The sequence below is a fragment of the Tamandua tetradactyla genome, chromosome 5 (assembly GCF_023851605.1).
Source record: "Tamandua tetradactyla isolate mTamTet1 chromosome 5, mTamTet1.pri, whole genome shotgun sequence".
Taxonomy (NCBI): Eukaryota; Metazoa; Chordata; class Mammalia; order Pilosa; family Myrmecophagidae; genus Tamandua; species Tamandua tetradactyla.
The window spans coordinates 168,377,268-168,395,556 of record NC_135331.1 but is presented as its reverse complement, the minus strand read 5'-3'; positions in this window follow the sequence as shown (position 1 = coordinate 168,395,556).

The window sequence follows — 18,289 nt, the reverse complement described above, 5'->3', positions numbered from 1 at the left end:
GTAATGTGGCAGGAGTGGGGGCCATGGACATTTGGGTCACTTCCTTATATAACTTCCTTGTGCCTTTAGGACCTGCTCCAGCCCTATCTCTAATATACTATTTCCATTTTATGATTGACTACTGCTGTGCATGCCCAATTTTATGGCTTGGTGGGTCAGACAACACCCAGCTCATGGCAGACAACTTAGGTATCATGGTAACTTGGTGGCCCATGGTTAAGCGTTCAGTCTCTATTAAGCCCAGTAGCAAGCTAAACATTGTTAGTCATCTGCAGTGGATGGTAAGACTTTGCTCCAAAATCCTAAGGGTCTATGTTATGATTCTCCTATAGGGGCCTACCAAAGGCTCCAGACAGCATCCCTATTTGTCACAAACACTTCTAGTACCATTGGATCTGCTGGATCATATGGCCCAAGTGGCAGAGCAGCTTGCATAGCAGCCTGGACCTGTCACAGAGCCTCCACTTGTTCCAGTCCCCACTCAAATTAGCAGCTGTTCTGGTCCATTGGTAAATGGGCCAGAGTAACACACCCAAATGAGGAATACTTTATCTCCAAAGTGCCCAACTAGGCATTGTGCTTCTTTTTAGGTCATAGGAGGGGCCAGATGTAATAGCTTATCTTTCACCTTCAAAGGGATATCTTGACATGCCCCACATCACTGAACAACTAGAAATTTCACTTAGGTGGAAGACCCCTACATTTATGTTGGATTAATCTCCCACTCCCTGACGTGGAAATGCCATACCAGTAAGTCTAGAGGAGTTGCTACATCTTACTCACTAGGCCCCTGAAGACAAGATTGTGACATAGGACTAGAGAGTTGATATATCCCTGAGGCAGGACAGTGCAGGTATACTGCTGGCCTTACCAGCTGAATTCAAACTGTTTCTGGTGGTCCTTACTGACAGCTATTAAAAGGTTAATAGCTACTTACCAGGTTAGAGGTAATGTGCTGATTTGCTCAAGCAATGACACCTCATCTGGACAGCAGCTGCAATTAGAGTTACCAGTTTAAGTTTACAATAATCTGCTGTCATCCTCCAAGACCCATCTGTTTTCTGCACAGGCCAAATAGGAGAGTTGAATGGGGATGTGGTGGGAATCACCACCTCTGCATCCTTCAAGTCCTTAAGAGTGGCCCTAATCTCTGTAGTTCCTCCAGGAATAATGGTATTGCTTCTGATTCACTATTTTACTAGATAGGGGTCATTCTAGTGGCTTCCCCTTGGCCTTTCCTTCCATAATAGCCCTTATTCCATGAGTCAGAGAACCAATGTGGGGATTCTGCCAGTTGTTGAGTATGTCAATTCCAATTATGCATTCTGGAACTGGGGAAATGACTACAGAATGGGCCCAGGGATCCACTGGACCCACTGTGAGATGGACCGCAGCTAAAACTCTTGATCACCTGACATCCGGTAGTCCCTATTCTGACTAGATGATGTTTTGGGTCTCCTGGAATTAGAGTGACTTCTGAACCAGTGTCTAATAATCCCCCAAATATCTGATCATTTCCTTTCCATCACCCTGGTAAAAGGCCATAGGTCTCCTTGGGGAAGCTTGGAGGAAGGTTAACGGTGTAAATTCTGGGCAGTGTAAAAGGGTCCTTCCCCAAGGTTACCTGGCCCTTCCTCATACAAGGAGCTCTGGGTCTGTAAACTGTCTCAAGTCAGGGAATTGATTAAAAGGGCGTGATTCTCTGTTTTTGTAATTGAAGTTAAACTCTGTTCACTTGACCTAGAATAATTCTGCTTACACAGCTCAAACAAGAATTTAGTAGACTGCCCATCTATTTTACTTCTAGGTACTCCATGATCTACTAGCCAACGCCAGAAGTCTCTGTGAGTCAGATTATTTTGACTGCTGCTTTGAATCTCTTGTCCATTATAATGGACATGCCCATCTTGTCTATGGTGATTAATTGTCACCACATAGCTTCTGCCAACTCAGGATCTGATTATCCCCATTGTGTTTAAGGACTCCAGCTCAGTGACAGCGGTTCCCACAGTAATATCTGACCTACAGAGAAGGGTGACTACAGAGCTCTTCATGGATGATGGAGCTAGTCCCATGAATTTATTTCTCAAGGTTCTGGTGAAAGATGTGTCCTCTGGACATTCCTGGGGTATGTGAGCAAGTCTTCCATGATGAATCCACTCTCAAATTCCCATCTCCCTAAGCCTCTGGATTCCCTCATCTATATTATACCAGGGCAGTTCTGGCATTTTGACCTCAGGTAATATCAGCCACCTTTTGATCCATGTTTCAGCCAACCATCCAAACAAACTGTTAATGCCCTTTCTAAGCCCTGGAGCTACACCACTGAATGCAGAATCTCTGCTTAGTGGGCCCATATCAATAAATTCAGCTTGATCCAACTTTATATTCTTTCCACCATTATCCAATATCCTTAATATCCATTCCCACACACATTCCCCTGATTTTTGCCTGTATAGATTGGAAAACTCATGCTGTTCTTTTGGAGTATAGTGTACCTCCTCATGGGAACACTTTGTACCTCACCTTTCGGGGCCTGTTGAGACTTTAGTTATAGGTCCTGAAGTAAAGAAGTGTGGTGGGGGTCGGTCATAAAAAGAAATAGAAGTGTCTTACAAGCTAATTACCTCAAGGCATTCCCTTGCAGCTTCATCAGGTGAGATAGGATTAGTTACTCCAGACAGATGAGTGAGGGCTATTTCCCCAGGGGGAGGTGGTTACAGGGTTAGCAGGCATAGAAGGGTTAATTGTGTTAGGTGGAGGTTGGATGGCAGACTCTTCTGAAGAGACTGGAGGCCAGCAAGCTGTTTCCTCAAGGCAGTTTGGAGGCTGGGAAGCTCCTTCCTCAGGACAGATCATTATAGGACTATCTAGCAAAGACTCAGTAGAATCTTGGGCTTCCATGCCCCCATTCTCATAATTATCAAGCCATATGTCCCCATCATATTTCAGGATCCCATTCTCTTCCAATCAAGGACTTTAACAGCAGACACCATGCAAGGTTGAGATCTTAGTTTACTTTGTAAATCTGCTACTCACAAAATTAGACTCTGTGTCTGGTTTTCAGAGATCTCAAGTCTGCAACCACAGGAAATAAGGTTTTCTTTCAGGGCACACCTGGAAACTTTTACATCATTCATACAGCTCTTAAGGTACAAATTTGAAGCCTTCAGCTCATCCCTTTCCCTCATCACTATATCCAGCCTATCTAAAAAGAACCAGCCAGTATCATTATACCTCTTAATTCCACAAAACTCCATAAATATATCAAAAACATTATCACCCAGTGCCTTCCCTCATCTAAGCATACAAATAGCAGAATCTAATGGTAATACTTTGAATATCTCTTTTGCCACCTCACCCCATGGACTGTCAGTGTCATCTTGATTATTGAAAATAGAGTCATTTGTGCCTCTGAGTCTCATCAGGTAGAAAACCAACTGTAAAATTCTGTTTCTCAAGAATCACTCCTGGTCCCAAGCTGTGTTATTCAGGGTTACCTAGAAACCAGAACCAACAGGCAAGATCTATAAATATGAGATTTACAAAGGTGCCTCATGCAACTGTGGGAATGGAAGAGTCCAAAATCCATAGGACAGGCTGTGAAGCTGGCAGCTCCGATGAAGGCTCTGGATGAAGTCCACAGGAGAAGCTCGCTGCTTGAAGAAGCAGTGAAAGCATCTTCCTTAAAAGCCTTCAACTGATTGGATTATTGCATTGTGGGAGGCACTTAGTTGATCATAGACATAATCAGCCACAGATGCAATCAACTGACTGATGACTTAATATACCAGACTTCCATTTTATCAACCAGCCAGGATATATCCTTGCAGCAATGGTCAGTCCAGTGCTTGCCTGGCCACACAACTGAGCATAATCATTTGGCCAAGTTGACACCAGAACCTAACCATCACAAATGTGTTACTTAATTTCCACATATTTGTAAGTTTTCCTTCTGTCATCGACTTTCAGCTTTCTTTCTGAGAGGATACCTTGTATGATTTCTGTATTTTAACATGTATTAAAGATTTGATTTGTGGTATATCGTATGGTCTATCCTGGAATATGTTCCATGTGTCCTTGAGAAGAATGTATATTCTGCTGCTGTAGGGTGGTGTGTTCTATATATATTCGTTACATCTAATTGGCTAATTATGTTCAAGTCCTTTATTTCCTTATTCATCTGTTTAGATGTTATATCCATTACTGAAAGTGGTGTGTTGAAGTCCCCAGTGGTGCTTATATAACTATTTTTCCCTTCAATACTGTCAATTTTTGCTTCGTATATTTTGGGGCTTTTCTGTGAGGGGCATATATGCTTACAATCATTCTATCTTCTTGCTAGATTGAAACTTTTATCAAGATATAATATCCTTTTTTGTCTCTTGTAATCTTTTTTGACTTAAGGTCAAATTAGATCTTGGATTGGGGGAAACTTGCCATATAAGACATTTTGAGGACAACTGGTAAAATCTGAATGAAGACTATATATTAGAAGAAAATTTTGTATTAATGTTAAAATTCCTAAAGCTATTATGGTTATAAAGAGAATGTCCTTGTTCTTTTGAGATGTATGCTGGAAGATTTAGGGATAAAGGGACATAATGTCTGCAACGTCTTTCATATGGTTCAGCAATAATAATGATAGTAGTTATATAAATAGAGACAGAGAGAGTGAAACAAACATGGCAAATGTTAATATGATATGTTATGTTATGTTATGTTAATGTGATATGTTTAAGTGATATGGGAGGTCACTGTAGAACCTTTACAACTTTTCTCTAAGTTTGAAATATTCTTTTTAAATAAAAAGTATTTTTTTTTTCTTTTTTAAGTGTGCTGATCCTAACATCTCCATTGGATAAGTGAGGATTAGACACCAGAAAGAAGGTATGGAATCGCTTAAGGATTTAGGTTATGGGTAACGTAAATGTTGCTGGTAGGAAGGGACAGCAGGGTACTAAAAACCCTTTTTTGAGGTTAGCATCCTGGGGCCTGGTCCCCCAGCTATGTTGGGTTGAGTTATTCAGGTGAGATGTGAGATCTTAGAAAAGAGAAAGGTATTTTTCACACAGTTGCTGTATTAAAACTTTGGCAGCCACCCTCCACTCCTCCCTCTCACTCAATCTTCCAACGAATCACCAAATCCTATTGGTTCTACTTTTTTGCTTTAACTCAAATTCATCCCCTCCTCTCCATGTCCTCTGCCTAGGTCCTTGCTTTCTTGCTTGCATTTCTGCCTAACTTCCTAATCCATCTCCTGGACATCTGTAGTACCTTCCCATCCATTCTTGCCACCTCAACCAGGTGCAAAGCAAATGAAACCTGACTCCTCAGTAGGGCTTGGAGAAGCACCCATTCCAGTTCCTCCCTCAGGAAGGTGCATTTCCTACTGTCCCTACCATCTCTTACACCTCACTGCCCCTTCCATTCTACTCTCTACACTGACTTTGCTCCAACTATTCTGAACTATTTTTAATTCCCCAAACACATTATTGAAGTCTCCGAGGAGGACCCAATAAAAATGCCTTGCAAGCACTTGGTAGTCATATGTCTCTGTTCCTCTAATATCTCTATTTTCCACCCTATAAAATTTGGTGACCTTTCTCATTCATTGTGGTCTTTTCTCCAATTCTCTTGTCCTTTGGAGTTCTACATATTTCTTTTTATTCTTTTAATCTCTTTTTACTGGGGTTTCAGGAGGGAGCAGAGATAAACACTCATATTCAATTTGCCATGTTGATTTGAAAGTTCATTTCATTCTCCCATTTTATATGCTTCTGCACTAATACCCAATCCATTGTTAACTGTCTACCTCCCCTTGTGGTCTTTTGTTTCCCTAAGGGCAGCAGCCTCTTTGCATCTCCAGCCCACAGTGCCCTTAGCATAGAGGGTGAGCAACAATTATTTATTGAATACAATGGAACTTTCTTTACATAATTGGTGCTGCCCCTTGGAAAGTTGCAGAATAAAGTAAATGACCACTTAAGGTTTCAGCAATTCTTCCATACTCTTTTAAAGATAGTCCTGATGAAAGAAGTTTTTCAAGATTGAAGCAGAAATAGCAAAATCTACTCATATATTGCCTTATTTAGAGTATGTACAGCATTTTCTGACTCAGAGAAGTGCTTATTTTACTTAGAAGTAATTGCTTTTCAAAGGCTGGCAATTCTCATTAGTTCCCAGGTGAGTGAATCTAATAAAGTCTCCTGACAGCTAGGAAAAGCAACAGAAAATGTATAGTGAGTTTTTTTCCACCTTGCAAACAAAATAGCTCCTGTGCTATACATAATTGAAAGCAAATTGACATGCATTATCTGAGATTCATTTTATTCCATCAGAGCAAAGAGAACTGGGCATTCAGGGGAGAGACCTTTAAAGGCCAGAAAAGACCTGTATTGAAGAGGTGTTTATCTCTTTTGGGAACATAATGGTGGCACCATTTTGCTATCTGGGGAAGACTTCTGAGGCAGACTAAAATTCTTATCTTTCTGCACCCTACCTCTAGTTATAACTTTGGAGGCTACATTTGTAATCAAATGCTTTCAGACCATTGATGTAGGAGAGGACAAAGGAAACCCTGGGAAGGGTGATTGAAAGATGCGTGAAATGAGCTCACAGGTGGAGCGCCCACTCTCGCAGGAGTTCTCAATCTTGGCTGCACGTTGGAATCACTTGGTTTTTCTTTTAATCCTGTGGCCCAGGCAGCCCGAGCTTTTAAAGCATCCCAGGTGTTTCCAATGTGCAATCTGGATGCAGACCACTGCTTCAGGGCTTTTTTTCCTGAAACGCTGATGAGGCTGCCTTTTTCAGCTCTGCCTGGCCTTTGTTGAAGCAGGCTCTGCACGTGGGTGCTCTTGCTGACTTCTGAGAATTTGGCACTGGCACCTGTGAATTTTACTCCTGCTCCTTCATTTGCTGTGAAGGAGAACAGCTTCATCTGTACTGAAAAGTCAAAAGTTAATAAGGAAAAAGAACATTTGTGGGGGGCGAGGGGGGGTGAATGGACAAGAGGGAGGTTAATGTTTAATTTCATTTTTTGGAAGCAGTTCTTGTACTCATCAAAATAGCATGTGCTTATTTTAAAATCTGAAAGCCCCAGAAAAGCACAAAGAAACAAAATACAACTATAGGTCTATTCCTCTGAGAAATTAATGGTTTGATGAATGTCCTTCTAATTATTTTGTCTGTGCATCTACAAATACACATATATATTCTACAAGTGTGAAATGATGTGGTTTTGTAGCTTTGAATTATTTAGTAATATATCATTAAATATATGTTGATAAATATATTATAATATATACATAACAATAAATATTTCCCATTAAGTAGTCCTCTGATTTTTTAACAGCTACCTTTTACTCTTCTGTAGGGAACATACCCTCATTATTTAACCAATCACCTCTAGAGAAGGCCAAATAGAACTTTTTCTGTTGCCTGATTTTGGGGCTAAAACCAAAGCACTGAGGACCAGAGGCCCGGCTTATCTTATCCCTTAGAGAGCCGCCAATAGCATCCCCATGGGGATCCCCCACCTCAGCATCCTGCCTGCCACCCTGCCCTCCCCTCCATACACATTCCTCCCCTCCCCTGCCCCTGCCCCAGTCTCTACAAGCCCACGATATGGAGGAACATTGCATAGGGAGTTGGTGACCTAGGGGAAAATGCTCCCCCGGGCCTGAATTAAGATGGATCACAGGGCTTGGGAATGTTTGCAAGGAGATATGGGCATCCCATTTCCTGGTTGAATGTTTACTTCAAGACTGAAATTGCTGCTCTGTACCTATTTGAACAGGAGAAAAGGAACACTCAGAGATGGCACTGCAAGGAGCAGCCTGCTCTTGCCTCCACTCAGGTACATGCCATGGAAGGAAGCCAGGCACACTGCCCAGGGCATGGCTACCTGCAGGATGATGGATCTAGCAGTAAGAGGCTGCTGAGATGAGGCCAAATTGAATCAAGTTGGGCCTTAAGCCTATATGACCATAGTCCTTGTAAGCAAAGGGAATTTGGAAATGGAAGTAGAAGGCACAGGAAGAGACTGAAGGAGACAGAAGGGCATGTGATGGAGGCAAAGACTGATGGCCAGCAAGCCATCACCAGGATGCTAAAGACTTTGGAGAAAGCATACTCTGCCAATATCTTGACTTTGAACTTCTAGCTTCCAAAACTGTGAGACAGTCAATTGCTGGTGTTTCAGCCAACTAGTCTGTGGTATTTGTCATAGTAGCCTTTGTAAACCAAGACAGCTTCTATTTTGACAATTCTATCTTCCTAATGACTTGGAAGGGCCAGGTACAAATTTAGAATCTCAGTCTCCTCAAGTGCTATGTCTGAACGTGGTAGAACAGCAAGGGCTGGCCCGTGGCTCCCCCAACTTCGTTGTCCCCTCCCTGCCTCCTTCTCCTATGTGTGTTTCCCCCATGCATGTGGACATCTAGCCTTTGTGTCCTAACTCCAACCACGCTCCTGCAAATAAACGCCCTGGGCCACCCCTTTGGCTCAGGGATACAAGCCCCTTGGGAGGGTCAGCCTTGGGAGGATGGCCCCAAGGAGGAGGTACACTCAGGTCCCAGAAGCAGCTCAGGGGAGTTCAGGAGGGAATACTGGGTCCCAGAGACATAGAGAGTGCTCCAGAATGGAGGTGGCATAGGCTCTGATGGGCACATCCCCTGATCCTGAGAATTCTTGATTATGCTGGTTCAAAAGTATCATGTACCCCAGAAAAGCCATGTTTTAATTCTGATTCAATCTTGAGAGGGCAGCTGTTTCTTTTAGTCTTGATTTATTACTGTAGATTGGAATCTTTTTTTTTTTAACAAGTGCTGCTGCTGTTTTTTTTAATTAAAAATTTTTTTTATTGTATAGAATAACATATATACAAAGCAAAGAAATAAAAAGGCAATAGTTTTCAAAGCACTCTTAAAGTGGTTACAGGATAGATCCCAGAGTTTATCATGGGCTACCATATGATTCTCTCATATTTTTCCTTTGAGCTGCTCCAGAATATAGGAGGCTAGTGGGCTTAAATACTTTTTTAACATCACAATTGACTTTTTTTCCCTTCTTTTTTTTGTGAACAATAACATACATACAAAAAAACTATAAATTTCCAACACAGCACCACAATTAGTTGTAGAATATATTTCAGACTTTGACATGGGTTACAATTTCACAGTTTTAGACTTATCTGGACCAGGAACCCATCTGGAGGTTGTAGATTTCTGGCAAGTTACTCTAGTGCCTGGAACCCTTGTGGAATCTTCTAAATTGCCCTAGGTGTTCTTTAGGATTCGCTGGAATGGTCCTGGTTGGTGATTGGCAGGTTCTGATAGGTAGCAAGGTTGACATGAAGCTTGTGTAAGAGCAACCTCCAAAGCAGCCTCTCGACTCTATTTGAACTCTCTCTGCCACTGATACTTTATTAATTACACTTCTTTTCCCTCATTTGGTCAGGATGGAATTGTTGATCCCATGGTGCCAGGTCTGGATTCATCCCTGGGAGTCCTCTTCCATGTTGCCAGGGAGACTTTCACCCTTGGATGTCATGTCCCATGTAGTGGGATAGGCAATGATTTCACTTACAGAACTGGGCTTAGAGAGACTGAGGCCACTTCTGAGCAACAACAGAGGTCTTCCAGAAGTAACTCTTAGGCATGCCTATAGGTAGTCTAAGCTTCTTTGCTACTTACATAAGCTTCACAAGAGTCAGCCTCATGATCAAGGGCATGGCCTATTGATTTGGGTGTCCCTAAGGTTTGACACAGTATCAGGATGGTAAGGTTTAATAGTTTCATTGTCTTTCTCCCTCCCTCAGGGGACTCTGCCAATACCTTTTGATTATCTGGTTAATATACTCTAGGATGTTTCCAAGCTTTACAATAATCTATACAGGATTAAAGGACCTCTTTCTCATTCTTTGCTCTGTGTTTCAGTTGTTCAAATGAGCCATACAGATAGGTTGAATTAGATTTTGCACTACAGAAAATTTCAGTTCCAGATCAAATAAACCTTTCTTCCATTGGTCTCAAAGAGTATGTGTGGTTCTAAAATACAGACGCTGTCTTCCTTAACCTTATTTCTGAATTACTTTAACCCCAACTTGCTCGGCTTCATTCTTATTTCTAAATATCAGGTTATATATATATATATATATAAAACAGCTTCTCAAAATCCAGAAATAATAATTGTCACTCCAGACTTAATGTGTCTGCTCTAAAGGCTTACAGTCTAGACCCCTGTTTTCTTATAAGCATTTTCTAAAGGTGATCATACCATTGTTGTTATTTTGTTTCTGGCTTATTTTATCTCACTAAATATCCCACATGCTCATTCACATCGTTACATGCCCCGACAATGTTCCTTTTTGTAGCAGCACAGCCCTCGTTCATAAGTATATACCATCATTCACCAATCTACTTCTCCATCAGTGCATCCTTCGGCCACCTGCATTCATCTGGCATCATATAGAAGGCCCAAAGTCCACAGTCCATCAACATTCTCAATTTTAGATAATTTCATTGTTCCCAAGAGACAGAAAAACCAATAAACACACCTTCACCAAGTAGGAGATCTAAACTTCCTCTTAACTCTTGTCCCTCACCCCATTATTTACCTCTGCTGTTGCTATGATAGTGCTGATGGTTTCCTTTTGAACACAGCCCACAGCATGCAATAGCCATTTTCCCTCTGTACCCTGGACTTAAACACTCTTTATACAAGAATCATATCTTTGAAGTAATTCTTACAAGAACACATTCAAATTTCTAGTGCGACTCAATGGGACACGTAGGTCTATACAACCCCTTTCAATCTTGTTCATCTTCAATATGGTAATATCACTTCTAGACCCACCCGAGAATCATCTTCACTCCTATCTATTCCCTTACATTGGAGTTCGACCTCATTAGTTAACAGTTCACACATCTTTAGCTTCTTTGTATCTCTAAGTCCCCTGTATTCTATATTATTAGTCTCTGATTATAACTTTATGCTGGTCATAAAAGTGGGATCACACAGTATCTGTCCTTTCGTGTCTGGCTAATTATGCTCAGTAGTCCTCAAGACTATTCATCCTTCATGTCCTTCAGGACATCATTTTATCTTACTGCTGCATAATACTCCATTGTATGTATATACCACATTTTGTTGACACTCGTCTGTTGATGGGCATTTGGTTTGTTTCCATCTTTTGGCGATTGTGAATAATGCTGCTATGAACAACAGTGTGCAAATATCTGTTTGTGTCATTGCTTTCAGCTCTTCTGGGTATATATACCAAGTAGTGCTATTGCTGGGTCATAAGGCAACTTGATATTTCATTTCCTAAGGAACTGCCAAACAGTCTTCCACGGTGGTTGCACCATTGTACATTCCCACCAGCAGTGCATAAGTGTCTCAGTTTCTCCACACATCCTCTCCAAAATTTATACTTTCCTGATTGTTTAATAGCAGCCATTCTTATAGGTGTGAGGTGGTACCTCATTGTAGTCTTGACCTGCATTTCCCTTATAGCCAGTGAAAATGAGCATCTCTTCATGTGCTTTTGAGCCATCTGTATTTGCTCTTTAGAAAAATGTCTATTCATATCTTTAGCCCATTTTATAATTGGGTCGTTTGTTCTTTTGTTGTTGAGTTGTATGATTTCTTTGTATATACAGGAAATCAAACCTTTGTCTGATATGTGATTTCCAAATATTTTCTCCCATTGAGTTGGTTGCCTCTTCACCTTTTGACTAAGTTTTTTTAGGTGCAGAAGCATTTGATTTTGAGGAGTTCCCATTTATCTATTTTTTCTTTTGTTGCTTGTGCTTTGGGTGTAAAGTTTAGGAAGCTACCTCCTATGACTAGGTCTTGAAGATATTTCCCTACATTTTCTTCTAGAAGCTTTATGGTGCTAGTTCTTATATTTAGGTGTTTGATCCACTTTGAGTTAATTTTTGTGTAGGGTGTAAGATAGGGGGTCCTCTTTCATTCTTTTGGCTATCCAATTCTTCCATGCCCAATTCTTGAAAAGACTATTTTTTCCCCATTCAGAGGATTTGGGGGTCTTGTCAAAAATCAGTTGACTGTAGATTTGGTGGTCTATTTCTGCACTCTCAGTTTGATTCCACTGGTCAATCCTTCTGTCTTTGTGTCAGTACCATGCTGTTTTGACCACTGTGGCTTCATAATAGGTTTTAAAGTCAGAGAGTGTTAACCTCCACTTCATTCTTTTTTAGGATGATTTTAGCTATTCAGGGTCTCTTTCCCTTCCAGATGAATCTGGTAGTTAGCTTTTCCAAATCTTCAAAGTTGGTTGTTGGGATTTTGATTGGTACTGTGTGAATCTGTAGATCAATTTGGGTAGAATTTGACATCAACTATATTTAGCCTTCCTGTCCATGAGCAGGGAATGTCTTTCCACCTATTTAGATCTCCTTTGATTTCTTTTAGTAAATGTTATGCAGTTTCTGTGTACAAGTCATTTATGCCCCTAGTTAAGCTCATTCTAAGTATTTGATTCTTTTAGTTGCTATTTTGTATTTATTTCCTTAACTGATACCTCAGCTAGCTCATTGCTTGTGTATAGAAATGTTACTGATTTTTGCACATTAATTGTATATCCCGCCACCTTGCTGAATTTGTTTATTAGCTCAAGTAACTTTGCTCTAGATTTCTCAAAATCTTCCAAATATACTATCATATTGTCTGCAATAATGAAAATTTTACTTCTTCCTTTCCAGTTTGGATGCCTTTTATTTCTTTGTCCTGCCTGATTGCTCTAGCTAGAACTTCTAGCACAATGTTGAATAATAGTGGTGACAGTGAACATCCTTGTCTTGTACCTGATCTTAGGGGAAAGGCTTTCAGCCTCTTTCCATTGAGCATGATGCTGGCTATTGGTTTTCATATATTCCCTTTATCATATTGAGGTAGTTACCTTTGATTCATATTGTTATTGGAAAAGAATGCTGAATTTTGTCTAATGCTTTTTCAGCATCAATCGAGATGATCATGTGATTTTCCCTTTTGATTTGTTAATGTGCTGTATTACATTACTTGATTGTCTTGTGTTGAACCATCCTTGCATTCCTGGTATAAATCCCACTTGGTCCTGGTGTGTAATTCTTTTAATGTGTTGTTGGTTTCGATTTGCTAATAATTTATTGAGAATTTTTGTATCTATGTCCATTAGGGAGATTGGTCTGAAGTTTTCCTTTCTTCTAGCATCTTTACCCAGGTTTGGTATTAAAATGATATTAGCTTCATAAAATGTGTTATGTAGAGTTCCTTTTTCCTCAATTTTTTGGAAAAGTTTGAGCAAGATTGGTGTTAGTTCTTTTTGGAATGTTTGATGAAATTCCCCTGTGAATCCATCTGGCCCTGGGCTGATGACTGATTGAATCTCTTTACTTATGATTGGTTTCCTGAGATCTTCTATTTCTTCCTGAGCCAGTGTAGCTTGTTTGTGTGTCTCCAGGAATTTGTCCATTTCATCTAAGTTTTCTAGTTTGTTGATGTATAGTTGTTCATAGTATCCTCTTATGATTTCCTTTATTTCTTCAAGGTCTGTGGTAATGCACCCCTTCTCATTTCTGATTTCATTTATTTGCATCCTCTCTCTATTTTTCTTTGTCAGTCTTGCTAGTGGCCTGTCAATTTTATTGATTTTCTCAAAGATCCAACTTTTGGTTTTATTGATTCATTTATTGTTCTTTTGTTCTCCCATTCATTCATCTCTGCTTTAATCTTTGTTATTTCTCTTCTCCTATTTGCTTTGGGGTTAGTTTTCTGCTCTTTCTCAAGTTCCTCCAGTTTTGCCATCAAGTCCTTGATTTTTGCTCTTTCTGTTTTTTAATTTAGGCATTTAAGTCAATAAATTCCCTCAGCACAGGCTTTGCCACATCCCATAACTTCTGATAAGTTGTACTCTCATTTTCCCTCATCTCCAGATAGCTGTTGATTTCTCTGGGAATTTCTTCTTTGATCCACTGGTTGTTTAAGAGGGTGTTATTTAATCTCCATATATTTGTGAATGTTCTCATTCTTTGGTGGTTACTGATATCCAACTTCATCCTATTGTGATCAGAGAAAGTGCTTTGAATAATTTCAATGTTTTTAATTTATAAAGACCTGTTTTGTGCCCCAGCCTATGATCTGTCCTGAAGAATGTTCCATGAGCACCAGAGAAGAATGTATAACCTTGTGCTTTGGGGTACAATGACCTATATATGCCTGTTATGTCTAATTCATTTATCAAGTTATTTAACTTCTCTATTTCCTTGTTGATCTTCTATTTGGTTGTTCTGTCTATAGAGGAGAATGGTGTATTGAAGTCTTCTACTTATTATTGTTGAAACATCTACCTCTCTCTTCAGTTTTGCCATTGTCTGTCTCATGTACTTTGGAGTTCCTAGATTGAGAGCATAAACATTTATGATTGTTATATCTTCTTGGTGAATTGACCCTTTAATTAGTATATACTGTTCTTCTTTGTCTCTTATGATGTCTTTATGTTAAAGTCTATTTTTTCCACTATTAGTATAGCTACTTCTGCTTTCTTTTGGTTACAATTTGTGTGAAAAATCTTTTCCATCCTTTCACTTTCAATCTATCTGTATCCCTTTGTATCTAAGATAAGTCTCTTGTCAGCAGTATATAGTTGGATTATGTTTCTTAATCCATTCTGCCAATCTGTATCTTTTAATTGGTAAGTTTGGTCCATTAACATTCAAAGTTATTACTGAAAAGTCATTTCTTGATTCCACTATCTTATCTTTTTTTATTTTATCTGTCAGATCTACATATTCTTTTCCCTCTTTCTCTTTGTATTCTTTAAATTACCCCTAGTAGTAATCTTCATTTCTGTGCCCTCCTCCAGACTGCCCTCTACTGTCTTTTTTTTTTTTTCAGCTGGCAGAACTCCTTTTATTATTTCTTGTAGGGCCAGTCTCTTGTTGACAAATTCTTTCAGAACTTCTTGGTGTGTGAAAACTTTAATCTCTCCCTCAATTTTAAAGGACAATTTGACTGGGTCCAGAATTTTAGGCTGGAATTCTTCCTCTTTCAGGATCTTGAATATATCATACCACTGCCTCCTCACCTCCAGTGTACCAGTTGAGTAGTTTGAACTCTGACTGATTTGGTTTCCCTTGTATGTAGCAGATTGTTTTTCTCTTGCTGCTTTCAGGATTTTCTGTTTCTCTTCAACATTTGACAAACTGATTAGTATGTGCCTTGGGGAAGGCCTATTTGGATTTATTCTGTTTGGAGTTCATTGGGATTGTTTGACTTGTATATTTATGTTCTTTGTGAGGGTTGGGATGTTTTCCCTCATTATATTCTCAATTACTCTTCCTAGTCCTTTACTCTTCTCTTTTCCTTCTGGGACACCAATGATGCTTATATTTGTGCACTTTGTTTTGTCTATCATTTCCCTGAGTTTCAATTCAATATTTTACAACTTTTTTGCCATTTCCTGTTTGAGTCTTCAAAGTCAATTATCCTGTCCTCTATATCACTTATTCTTTCTTCTGTCTCTTCAAATCTGGTGTTGTGTGCCTCTAGTATGTTTTTTATTTGGTCAACATAGTCTTTAATCTCTGTGATTTCTGCTATTTTTCTATTTATTCTTTCAAATTCCTCTTCATGCTCTTCTACTGTCTTCTCAAGCTGCTCTAGTCGGCCATCTTTCCCTGTAGGTTGGAATCCTTTGATTAGATTATCTCCACAGAGATTTGGCATGCCCAACTGTGGGTCTGACTTTTTGATTAGGTGGAATATGATTCCACCCATTCCAGGTGGGTCTTGATTAGTTTACTGGAGTCCTTTAAAAGAGGAGACATTTTGGAGAGAGCGAGAAAAAACAAAGGAAACAGAGACAGAGCTGACACAGATGCTGACACTTGGAGAAGAGAGAAACAGATGTTTGGAGATGTTTGGAGCCCAGCAGACATTGCCATGAGATGTTAAGCAAGCCAGAACCTGGAGAGAGCGAACAGAAGCCAAGAGATGAAAGCCAGCCCAGAGAAGCAAAATGAGGAACCCTCACAGGAACAGAGGCTGTAAGCAACAGAGCCATGAGCAAGAGATCAGCAAGGGACCAGCCATATGACTAACCAGTTGACAGAGGTATTCCTGTCCCATTGGCGTTCCTTGAATTAAGGTATCTTTCTCTGGGTACCTTAGCTTGGACATTTTTATTGTGTTAGAACTGTAAACTTGTCACTTATTAAATTCCTCTTTTAGAGAGCTGCTTCAGTTCTGGTATATCACATTCCAACAGCTTGCAAAGTAACACACTGATAGATGGGGAGGGGCATGGTGGGTAGACAGGGATGAGGAGAAGAGCCCTCTAAAGCTCAGGCCCAGTTCAGGGATCCTCTCTCCTGGTCTAAGGGTGGGAGAGCCCAGCCTTACCATGTCTCAAGCTAGTCACTGGCTGAGGCTCAGAGCAAACATCCATGCCAAATACAAGGCTGTCTCATAAAAAAGGAATGAAATTCTAATACATGCAACAGCATTGATGAACCTTGAAGACATCATGTTGAGTGAAATAAGCCCATGTTATATGAAATAATTAGGACATACAAATTCATAAAGCCAGAATCTAGAATGCAGGTGACCAGGGGCAGGGGTGAGGGTGGGGGGATGGGGAGTTAATACCTAATTGAAATAGAGCTTCTGTTTAGGGTGATGGGAAAGTTTTGGTAATGGCTGGTGGTGATGGCGGCACAACATTGTGAATGTAATTAACACCACAGAATAGTATAATTGAAAGTAGATAAATGGGAAATTCTAGGTTGTATGTTTGCTACTAGAATAAAAATAATAATACAAAATAATAGAATGACAAATAAAGAATGTAAGATGTTTGGAATTTTTTTTTTTATTAATTAAAAAAAGAATTAACAAAACAATTAGAAATCATTCCAATCTACATGTACAATCAGTAATTCTTAATAACATCACATAGTTGCATATTCATCATTTCTTAGTACATTTGCATCGATTTAGAAAAAGAAATAAAAAGACAACAGAATAAGAATTAAAACAATAATAGAAAGAAAAAAAACAAAAAAAACAAAAACAAAAAACCTATACCTCACATGCAGCTTCATTCAGTGTTTTAACATAATTGCATTACAATTGGGTAGTATTGTGCTGTCCATTTCTGAGTTTTTATATCCAGTCCCGTTGTACAGTCTGTATCCCTTCATCTCCAATTATCCCTTCTCTTTTTTTTTTTTTTTTTAATTAACGGAAAAAAAGAAATTAACCCAACATTTAGAGATCATACCATTCTACACATGCAATCATTAATTCTTAACATCATCACATAGATGCATGATCATCATTTCTTAGTACATTTGCATTGGTTTAGAAGAACTAGCAACATAACCGAAAAAGATATAGAATGTTAATATAGAGAAAAAAATAAAAGTAATAATAGTAAAATCAAAACAAAACAACACAAAACAAAACAAAAACCTATAGCTCAGATGCAGCTTCATTCAGTGTTTTAACATGATTACTTTACAATTAGGTATTATTGTGCTGTCCATTTTTGAGTTTTTGTATCTAGTCCTGTTGCACAGTCTGTATCCCTTCAGCTTCAATTACCCATTGTCTTACCCTGTTTCTAACTCCTGCTGAACTCTGTTACCAATGACATATTTCAAGTTTATTCTCAAATGTCCGTTCACATCAGTGGGACCATACAGTATTTGTCCTTTAGTTTTTGGCTGGATTCACTCAGCATAATATTTTCTAGGTCCATCCATGTTATTACATGGTTCATAAGTTTATCTTGTCTTAAAGCTGCATAATATTCCATCGTATGTATATACCACAGTTTGTTTAGCCACTCTTCTGTTGATGGAGATTTTGGCTGTTTCCATCTCTTTGCAATTGTAAATAATGCTGCTATAATCATTGGTGTGCAAATGTCCGTTTGTGTCTTTGCCCTTAAGTCCTTTGAGTAGATACCTAGCAATGGTATTGCTGGGTCGTATGGCAGTTCTATATTCAGCTTTTTGAGGAACCGCCAAACTGCCTTCCACAGTGGTTGCACCCTTTGACATTCCCACCAACAGTGGATAAGTGTGCCTCTTTCTCCGCATCCTCTCCAGCATTTGTCATTTTCTGTTTTGTTGATAATGGCCATTCTGGTGGGTGTGAGATGATATCTCATTGTGGTTTTGATTTGCATTTCTCTAATGGCCAGGGACATTGAGCATCTCTTCATGTGCCTCTTGGCCATCCGTATTTCCTCTTCTGAGAGGTGTCTGTTCAAGTCTTTTTC